Raw genomic sequence first — 12006 nt, forward strand, 5'->3', positions numbered from 1 at the left:
GCAATGGAGGGCTTAGTATATCCAATGTCTGTTCAGAATATTGATAAATTTGAAAAAAAGGCCAGGGATATCAATGGTAAACAATTATCTATTAATGTATTTATTTGTCCCACTGGTCGTGGCAATTGCTTGATAGCACCTCTCAGAATTAGTACACTTGATGATGATTCTGCAGTTCCGATTGATCTGCTCTTAATTGAAGGGGATGACACACACCATAACACTCTGATACACAGTCTTGAAGCTTTAGTCAGAAAACAACAAGGCAAATCCAATACAATATTCAAGTTGTGCAGAAGATGTTTGACTGTATTTGATGGTCAAGAAATAATAAATGGGGTTCGTGAAAGGAATGCAGAAATTGCTAAAAACAAGTTAATTGAGCATCTGAAATACTGTGGCAATCATAAACCTGTTCATATGCTGATGCCTCATCCAAGTGAAAATGCCAAATTCAAAAAACTTGAAGCCTTGTTGGAACACCCAGCATATATAGTCTGTGATTTTGAATCAAACCTCAAACCCCTTGCATTCTGCAGCCCAGATCCTGATGAATCTTCAAGTACATCATACCAGCTACATGAACCTTCTAGTTTTTGTTATGTGATTGTACAGGATGGTGTGGTTAGTAAAGAATATTTATACAAGGGAGCAGATGCCATCAAAGAATTTGCACATAGAATAGAAAATGAGTGCCATGACATAGCATCTAATATCTTATTAAAATCAAAACCTATGTTGCCTTTAACAGAGGATCAGATTGAAGATTTCAATAATGCAGAAAAATGCCCGGTTTGTGATTTTGAATTTTCAGATACAAATATCAAGGTGCATCACCATTCCCATACAGATAGTAAATTCTTAATGGCCCTGTGTAATAGCTGTAATATTAAGATCCAGAGACCAAAATTTGTCCCTATATTTTGCCAAGGTGCATCCAATTATGATTTCAATCATCTGATCAGGGACGAGGGGTTTGACAAGCAGTATTTAAATATTTTAGCAGAAAATAATTGAGAAATATATAGCTATTAGCAAGATAATTAAAGTTAATGGTGTTCCCATTCACTTAAGATTTCTTGATTCCTACAGAATTCTGTCGGCTAGCCTGGCTACACTCGCCAATCAATTATCTGATTATCAATTCAAAATCACATGTGCTTTGTTTCCAAATCAGGACCTGAAATTAATTAGGCGGAAGGGTGTATATCCATATGATTATGTTACAGGTTTTTCTAAATTTGATGAGTGTTCTCTGCCACCACAGCAAGAGTTTTACAGCAAAATCAGAGAATCTGGAATCACTGATGAAGATTATCACCATGCTCAGTTGATGTGGAACAATTTAAAATGCCAGACATTTGGTGATTATCACAAGGCATATTTAAAACTTGATGTCACTCTCTTAGCTGATATACTTCAGGGATTTAGAAAATCTTCCATGGAAAATTATAAGCTGGATCCAATGTATTTTTACAGTGCTCCAGGCCTAGCATGGTCTGCAATGTTTTTAAACAATAAAATGCAGTTGGATCTCATTCAGGATCATGACATGTATCTGTTTATGGAACAATGTATAAGAGGAGGCATGTTGCAATGTTCTCAGAGATATACCAGAGCAAATAACAAGTATATTCCCGATTATGACCCAGCACTGCCATCAAATTATATACTTTACGTGGATGCAAACAGCCTGTATGGTTATGGTATGATGGATAAATTGCCATATGCAGGGCTTGAGTGGGTTGAAGATTTCAACATTGAAGATCTTCAGGATTTTGATGACAATGACTATGGGCTGTTCTTAGAAGTTGATCTGACAATTCCTGATGATTTACACAACACATTTTCTGATCTGCCCCCAATTCCTGAGGTTAAGTGTTCACCTGGCTCTAAACAGAAGAAATTGATGATGACTCTAGAGCCAAAACAGGATTATGTCATATATTACAAAAACCTCCAGTTCCTGATGCATCATGTTGTTCAAGTGACCAAAGTTGGCAAAGTTTTGAGGTTCAGGCATTCAAGATGGTTGAATCCATATATTGATACAAACACAGTGCTTCGAACATCAGCAATGAGCCAATTTGGTAAGACCTTGTTTAAATTGATGGTCAATTCTGTGTATGGCAAAACCATAGAAAATGTCAGATAAGCCGGCGAACTCCAGAATGATTTATCCGTTGCATTCATCCTTCATTTTACCAAGCACTTTTTTATTGCGAGAAGGGAGATCAAATCTGTTTGGTTGAGGGAAGGAAGATGTGTCGAAATGATCAATCATTTTCGGTTGTTTCAAATTGTTGTAGAGGTCAGATGTCTGTACGGAATAAATAAAACTGTCCGTGTCCGTGTACAAAAGTGTTATATTTTCATTATAAAAGGGTTTCATGACATTATAATGAAATTCAAACATATGCAGTTTAGATAAATCCAAAACCGTCGCCCCCGCGTAGATTGGTTTGTTGAATTTGATTATTTTTTGATCCATCACAAACAGGGCCAGGTTTTCATCATATATATTTCGTGATTTGAATGTCGGCGATGCTATCAATTTTCTACATTTATTTGAATCGGGAACTAATCTCAGGTCCACGTGCTTCCTGACATTCTCCATTGTTTTTCCGTAAACAGCATTATTCATGAGTTTAAAAAAATCTTTATGTAAATCTGACGTGGCACGTGTTCTATGATACGTATTTTTTTCAATGTAAGGTTTTAACCACTCGGAATGTTTGAATTTGAGTATTCTTCTCACATTTATTACTTGAACTCCCTTCTCGATTAAGAATTGAAGATTTTTGTAATGGAGAACGTATCTCTTTTTCCAATCCAATGTTAACAGAAGCTTACGTTGATTTGAATCCGGCGAACATTTTAGTTCGGGTGCAGGAGGTAGATCTTTGAAGTAATCGTGTAGATGGTCGGGGAATTCGAGGTCCACCTCAAAAAACAAGCCAAATTCACAGTCGTTGAAATTATTAATGTTAATGGAAGTTGAATCCACCCATTCGAACCCGCCGTAAGGAAGTTTTTGTATCATAGCATGTCCGTATAAATTATTTGCATCCCCATAAAATATGTATTTCGATTGTTCGTTAGGATCGTATTCTTCTGTCATGTGAACGTTATTTGCTTTTGCATGTCTCTGTACGCATTGCACCATTCCACCTCGTATCCCCCTCTCGATAAAATATAACATGTCCACGTCCGGTATCAATTCGAGTTTTATTCTTGTCTGTAATAACATGGCAGACCACGATAAGCCCGAGAGACCGTAAAAATATGCAGGATCTAATTTGTAAATATTCGCCGACGTTTTCCTGAATGCTTGAAAAACATCCGCGAGTATCGTCACGTCCAATTTTAAGTAAGCATCGTGATAATCGCCGAGTGTCCTACATCCTAATTTGTCCCATATCCGTTGCGCGTGTTCGTATTCATCGTCCGTGAGTCCTTTCTCTCTGAGTCGACTGTAACATTCTTTTTGAAGTGGAAGAGTGTCGTCGTTAAATTTAGAATTATCACTAACATATTCGTAAGGATAAATGCCATTACTTCTAATCATTTCTATGTCTACGGTAGGAAAATTAGCTCTCGTTATTCTAAATTGTTCAGCCGAAAGTTTGCTTTCAAGAGCGTCCAAGCTCGCAGATAAAAATCTGTAAGAATCTAAAAATCTCATCTCCACAGTTTCGTTTGTTCCCGGAATCAATACTCGCTTGCTGACACTGATGTACCTTTCCTCATTCTCTGCTAAAATATTTATTTTTTGTCTATCATATCCAAGATTCCGAATTAAAAGATGGAAGTCGTAACCGCTGCCATTATGAAGGTATATGGGGACAAACGTAGGTTTTTGAATTTTTAGATTACACGTGTTACAGATTCCACCGATGTAGTTTCCGGTGAAGTGATTATGGTGAAAAACTTTCCGGTTCTCGTCGGTGAAACGTTGATCGAACACCGGACACGTTTCAATGTTATTGTGAGATTGAAGTTCATCGCTGGATAATGGAAGCAATGGTTTCGATTCGCGTAAGAGGCTGCCAATGGTCTCAACCTCTTCAACCATCTTTTCAAAAAAATGTTTGATTACGTCTGGTCCTCGGTAAACGTACGGCTCATCTATCCTATCCTGTCGCACAACAACATATCCGAAACTCGAGGCTTCGTGCAACTGATACGGTGTTGTGGAAGAAAGTTCGGGGTCTGGTTCGCAGTACGACAACGGTTTGAGAAAAGACTCAAAATCAGCAATGATGATTGCGGGATGTTCGAACAATGCCTTATGCATCCTAAATTCGTCGACCTCTTTTGATTTCGGCATCAACATACAAGTCGGTCTGTTGTCACCGCAATAAATTTTATGTTCGGCAAGTTTATCGATAGCAATCTGACGTCCGGTGTAATTTCGATAATTGGATTGTTTTCGATCGTCGAACGTGGTTAGGCATCTCGGGCAAACTTCGATGTGGTTTGCATACTTGGTAGTTTGACTTCTGACCAAACGTGACAGAGAACGAATTAGCGTGTAGTGATGAACATCCTCGTTTGAAATTAGAAGAAGATTAATCACACGAGCATCATCATCGTCGACATCGCTTATCCTGACGGGATGCACGACATGTTTATCTGACGTGAAGGAATATACATTAATAGCGATGCGTTTTCCTGCACGATTTTCAAACTTTGTTATATCCGACAATGTCACCGGGTATTCGATGCCAGACATTACACTTTCAAACTTGGACTCATATTGTTTGTAATGTCCAACCCACTGTGGATTATTTTTGCAATAAACAGGATGCAGTGCAGCCAATATACACCAAAGGAAACACTTGTTAACGCTGTTCTGTATATTTAACACAGCCCTCTTGTGTTGAATGTTCGGTGGAAGAGGAACGTAGCTAGAAGCGCGAAGAGGCGAGAATTGGTTCACGTAAACAGTTAACGTGTGAGGACTTCCACACAGAGACCATCCCGACCCTTTAGCCTCGAAATCGTCATGTTTCTTAACCAGATCATTGGTAACTTTATAATAGAAGTTGTCTAAATTTTCGACGTCAGCAAAATAAAGAGTCTGTTTTGTTGTACGATGATAAAAAATACTCGTTGTGCCATCGACTTTTTCGTATTCAGAGAACAGAACAACGTATACTTTAATAGAGTTGTTTTCAAGTTTATCTTTTAAAATATTTAGTACAGATGTTTTCGTTTCATCCAAGAAACTGAGGATGTCACGGCCTGGTTCTGACTTAATTGAAAAATCCTGGAGTTGGTCGTTGAATGCAGATCTAATTGGTTTGCGTTCATTAGATAAATTAATTTGCTTGGAAGTGGAAGCTTCCGTTTCTGAATCATCGATTTTCCTTTTCGATGCTTGTCCGGTCGATGGTTTGCAAATTTTGAGGTTTTTACTTAAATGTGCAATGCTGATCATCTTTCCGCATCGAGCACAAAGCTTAGAAGGTAACGAACGATTAATTCTCGAACCTGTTTCGCTACATCTTGCCCTGTGCTTGCTTATATTAGTTTTAGATATTAATTTTTCGCAAGTAACACATTCAGTTTTATCATTTTTACGATTGAAACTGGTTGTGGATGCCATTGCTTTCTCCAAAATCACAGAAATCAAAAAGTCTAGTATATAGCGATACAATTTTCAGGTATGTTATTTTTATAGAATTTTACGGAGCGAAATAGAAAACGCACGATCACGACAAAATTCAATCTGGTCGAAATTACTATGAAAAACCACGTGAAACACCTTTAAACTTGAAATAATAGATGGTATGTAGCTTCAAAGAAAGTTAAATACCTATTTTTTTTTACAAAAAACGAGGAGCGCTGTACTCTTCGGCTGCTCTCACCAGACTGACTGATCTGCCGTGCATGCCGTCTTTTATAATAAAAGCGCGGACCGTATTGAAAACACCTGTAATAATTAACCAATCAGAAGACGCCACGTTAGATATGACTCATCACATTACGTCATAACATGTTGCAACATGTTGTGTAATAGTTTACTCCCTTATAGTTAATACAACGAAGGGCATTAGATATGAGTCATCACAATGTTACGTAATAACTTGTTGCAAAAACATTGTGCAATAGTATACCTTTATAAGTAATACAATTAAGAGGTGCTTAATATGAGTCATCACAATATTACGTAATAACTTGTATTGTAGGCTCCACGTCATCGCCATGTTACGCTCGCCATTGTCTTTTTTCTTTCTAATTTTCCAAGTTCATTAATTGTTAGGTTAAGTTGTGTCACGTATGATCGTGAGCCTCGCCATAGTAAATCGAAGTGCTCATACTTTTCTGTTAAGATCCGAACCCCACTTCCACTTTGGTATCAAACGCAATAAAAAAAAGAGTGCCTAATAATGTGTCCCGCACACACACTTTTTTTCCTATCAACAACGGTACACAAAAAAAAATCCATGCTAAAAAAAATGTGTAGTTCTGCGAGTGTGTATTTTTTCTTCCACAATACGTTAAGGGCTGTTAGGCTTGTTTCATGGGAGTCCCATTCACAAATCTTTACGTCTGTTAGAATCAACTCGCAGAACAGTCGCTCTAGATGATATGGAACTTTTTCCACGGCAGAGAGCTTTTCGGATTATAAGAGATTTGCGAGGTGGCGTAATCCGCAACCGAAAATTTTAGTCTCCCAATTCCAATTGTCTGAACTGAACATCATCATCGCACCCCGTTTTCTCGATGAAAAGCCCAAGAAAGTACTCTTCCAAGCTCTCCTATTGTTCAGTGAACATGCCCTTCACGCATTGCACAGTCGATTTCAAATACCGCTACAATACCATTTTTTTTGCATCATGAGGAGAAAAACATCGTAGCAGAGGGGGGTCCAAAAACATCGTAGGAGATAGAGGTCCCGTTAGGTCGCAGCATTGGAGGGCCACACACATTGTAGAAGATCGCACATGAGTTTTTTTTTTAAAAAAAAAAAAAACAAACATCGTAGCAGATTACGCTGAGAGCAAGGTCGTAGTAGATTACACTGAGGGGACCTTACAGTAAGAGGAGACAGACTTATAGGTAAGTCATTTCAAGAGTATAGGTCAAAAGGGCGAGGTTAGCATAAGAGCAGGAGGTAAAAAATAGCTTAAAAAGTGATGTCAGAGCTTTTTTTTCTCTCCACTTTTTTCTCTCATTGTAGGTTAGTTTAGTCCGTAAAACGTCGTAAAATAAAAAGTACGTCAAAGGACCCTTCCAGAACGTACGGTTCCACCTACTAAATAATGCAACATATTATACACACACACACGCACACATATACTGTGTTGCCATCCATCTCTCTCTCTTTTACGGCAGTGTGTGTTTGTTGCTGGCTCTCCTTGCCCAGTGTGTGTATGTTACGCCAGTGTATACATTGGCTAAGCCCTTGCCAAGTAAGAAGAAGAAGAAGAGGTGTAGGTAGGTGTTGGCAGCACTGCGAGAAAATAAGGCTTATGCCTTACAAGAGCAAACCATTAAGTCGAGCCCCACCGAGCCCCATTTTTGGTTTGTGAACCGGTCCACCACCACTACTAGTAAAGTAGGTCAAGGCACGTAGAGGCTCTCGTGTAGTTTAGCACGTAAAAAAAAATAAATAGGTTAAGTTATATCACGTAAGATCGTGATATACCTACAAGTGTGAGGTGGGAAAAAAAGGAAATTTTACTAAAACATCGCTAAACGCTAAAACATCGACAAAAAATTTTTAAAATAAGTCAAAAAGTGATATTCAATTGATAAAAAAGAGGCTACAAATGCACTCGTACCAAGTGTGAGTGGAAAAAAAAGGAACTTTCACTAAAACATCGCTAAACGCTAAAACATCGACAAAAAATTGTCAAAATATGTCAAAAACTGATATTCAATTGATAAAAAAAGAGAATAAAAAGCACTCGTACCAAGTGTTATTCTGAAACAATCAATTAGCACTACTAACGAGAGATCACAAAATTAGAGAATCTCAACACTGAATCTGAACTATCTCATTTTTACCATCTCATATATGACATGCAGAACAAATTGCAAATACTGCAACGGTCTACCCCTACACAAGATGACATACAGCAACTTAAAAATGCCTTAACCAGGGTAGCATCTGCTACAGAATTAGATGTAGTTAAGCAAGCCTTAACCTCACTCCAAAATACCCACTTCTCAGGAGATGAAATCTGTAAAAAGAACAGTAAATAGAATATTGAAGTCGGAGGACATTAAGAATATTCAAGCGGAAATTGCCATAATTCAAGATACTATTTCTACTTTGCGTACCAATCAGATTGTGAATGAATTTCATGCATTGTTTGTAGAAATCGGAAGGCAGGTATTAGATATTACAAACCAGAGCACAAAATTGAAACTTGTAGAAAGTTAACTGGAGATTACTTCCAACATTAGAGAACAAATTGCTACCCACGAAACAAGCCAGGAATCTGCTTTATCAGGTTTCACATAAGAACTTCACGATCTCAAAGAAGAATTTAAACAATTGTATGTCGATGTAAAAATCAAACCTAACTATGATGAAGTGGTACGCACCATAAACGAATATAAAGAAACGGCATTAAGCAGAATAGACGATCTCGAATTACGTCAATTTTTTACTGTTGAGATAGTTAGGCTTGAGAGTGTACCAAATGTACGAGGGCACTGGACTCATGTTAATGCAGGAAATGTTTACAAAATGTACCCTTACAGTCAGTCTCATGAATTTTTACTTGATGGCGAAATTAAAGTTTTAAAATTTGGTTATGTGAAGAAGGGAAAGCATGTGGAAGTACCAAATGTCACCATACAGAGAAAAGATGGCGTCTACAGAGTACTACAGATACCTGTGGCATATTGGGACGAATCTGTAAAAAAATATAAAATACATGATTATCCAGAATTATCTGTTTTGCCTGTACAAGCTAATGACAAATTATTATTTGAGGTGAAACAATTATACCCCGAGGATAATCCATTTTATGTTATATTTTCCTATCGAATCCAATGTCAAGACAAGATATAGTTAAAGAATTACACAGACCAGCTCGTTGTAACTACAAACGACTGAGTGTGGTAACGAAAGGTGTGAATGATTTGTTTCAGGCTCATCTGATTGAGATGGCCACCCCAAGGGGGACTTTAAAAAATTTGGATAAGATAAATCATGGTTACAAATATATGCTTAAAGGTATTGATACCTTTAGCAAATATGCATGGGCTGTTCCCCTAAATAAATGGTGAGACAGCATTCATAGCTTATTTTGGCTTGCGTAGTACAAAGACGTAGTGTATAAATGCGTACCATCTCGTGCAGCATTCGTGTACTAATGAGGTGCCATTTCGATTGTTAGAGTGAGATGGATCGGTGGAGTGTACAGCATCGTGCCTTTGTTGTGGAAAGTTATTTCAAGAATAATGACTCTGTAATTGCTACCCAGCGTCTATTTAGGCAACATTTCAACGTGGGACGTCATGGGAAAGTTCCAGATAGACGGACCATTCTGAGGTGGGTTAGTGTATTTCGATTAACGGCCTCTGCGTGTAATCGTAAACCAGGAAGAAGTGAAAGAACTGTGCGGACACCAGAAGCCGTGGAAAATATTCGTGCTGCAATATTGCGTAGAAGATAAAAATCTGCTCGCCGACATTCGCAAAATTTGCAAATATCAGATCGCTCATTCAGAAGAATATTGCATGAAGATCTCCATTTTCACCCATATAAGTTGCAGATTGTGCAGGAAATTAAGCCTAGCGATTGGGTTTCACGAGAAACATTTTGCTTAACGATGCGTGATTTCCTTCGCCAAAATCCCGAAATGTTGGACACCATCATGATGTCAGATGAAGCTCATTTCGAGTTATGTGGTTCAGTGAATAAACAGAATTTGCGTTATTGGAGTGATGTAAACCCGCATGAACTGCTCATAAAGCCATTGCATAGTTCTCGTGTCACAGTGTGGTGTGGAATTGCTTCGTTAGGGATTATTGGCCTTTATTTTTTCGAGAATGACATTGGTCAGGCTGTAACTGTCACGAGTGAACGCTACCTAATTATGCTGTAATATTTCGTTCTTTATCAACTAGGGATGTTGAATGTTGATATGGAACAATTATGGTTTCAACAAGACGGTGCGACCTCGCATACAACCAGAATTTGCATGGCTTTTTTGCAACAGACATTCCCAGAAAGAGTAATTTCCCGTTTCGGTGAGATCTACTGGCCGCCACTGTCACCCGATCTGTCATGTTCCGACTTTTACCTTTGGGGTACCTGAAGCAAGATGGTTTCCGAACACGTTGTGCCACCATTCCTAAGTTGAAGGACCGCATAAGAACTGCCGTTTGCAATATCCCAGGGAATATGTTACGACGAGTTATGGAAAGCTTCCAACGTCGTTTGGATGAATGTATTGTGCAGAGGGGGCATCAATTGAGAGGGGTTATATTCAAACATTAATCCACCCAATTGGACAATGATTTAGACTTTATCAAATGGCATACCTTTAACTATTGACTGACATAATAACTAATAAATAAAATGCATTTACTTCCTCATGGTGTGCTATTAATATCCTACTATGAACGCAGCCGCACCCTGTACAAGACTAAAACTTGTGTTACCGAAACTTTTAAGTCGATATTTAGTGAGGGAAGGATACCAAAATTTTTATAGACAGATAGAGGGAAAGAATTTTACAATTCTACATTTGCAAAGTTAGTGCAACAACATAATATTAAACATTATTCTACATACAGTGATCTGAAAGATAGTATAGTAGAACGTTTCAACAGAACATTAAAAATCGCATGTGGAGACAATTTACTGTACAGGGCAATTATATGTGGGTGCAAATTGTACCCGGACTAGTTCATAATTACAACAATACAGTACACAGTACTGTTCACATGAAACCTGCTGAGGTAAACAAAAATGATGAGCAACGATTGATTTCTACTGTTTATTGTCAAAAGTATACATGCACTAGCAAAAAACCAAAGTTTAAATAAGGGGATCAGGTAAGAGTCAGTAAATATAAACAGTTATTCGAGAAGGGGTTCACTAAAAATTTGAGTACGGAGTATTCTCAGTGGTTCAAGTTTTACCAGGGAATGGAAAAACTAATATCATAAAAGATAATCATAACAAAATATTGAAAGGGAGATTCTATGAAGAGGAACTTAGTAAAATAAAATATCGAGATACATATCTAATCGACAAAATATTGAAGAAGAAAAATAATAAATTGTATGTGAAATGGTTAGATCTGCAAGACAAAGGTTGGATAGAAGCAAACCAGGTGATTCTTTGACACCAACATGGAATGTGGTACAGCGTTTACCATTTGCAGTCGAAACTAATAAAAAAATGGAGAGTTGTTACCTGAAAACATAAGATGTCTCATCGCAGGCCAATCAGGTTGTAGAAAAACCACTTTGCTGAATGATAATATATTGCTTGCCCCCAATTGGCTAGATTGGAAAAATAGACACTTGTATGTATTCTCTAAACGTTTAGAACAACCGAAATACCAACAACAAATGAAGCTGTACGAGGGACTGGGCATAGCTACATTTGCATCAACAATAAAACCTTTCAACCAATATGGTGTTTGATGATGTTATTCTGGAAAATTAGAATGAAATTAGAATTTTTTTTACACAGGGTCGTCACAAAGAAATAGAATGTTTAATTAAGCTCAAAATAATTCCAAAACAGTTAATACGAGATAATACAAACTTAATCTGTTTGTTTCGTCACGATCATTATAATTTGAAACATGTATACGATGATTATGTGAGAGGACACTTAAATTACAACCAATTTTAATAATTCTGTTCATCTTGTTGGAACAGCGACGGTTTTGCATTTGTTATAATCGACATGACTCGGAAACCTAACAATTATAAGTTTAGAAATAAAATCAACGACATTTTAAACGTTGAAACGATATAAAATAACCATTAATCAAAAAATAAATATGACAAAACATAAAA

Source organism: Lepisma saccharinum, chromosome 22 (genome assembly GCF_977018435.1).
Source record: "Lepisma saccharinum chromosome 22, izLepSacc3.1, whole genome shotgun sequence".
Classification (NCBI taxonomy): domain Eukaryota; kingdom Metazoa; phylum Arthropoda; class Insecta; order Zygentoma; family Lepismatidae; genus Lepisma; species Lepisma saccharinum.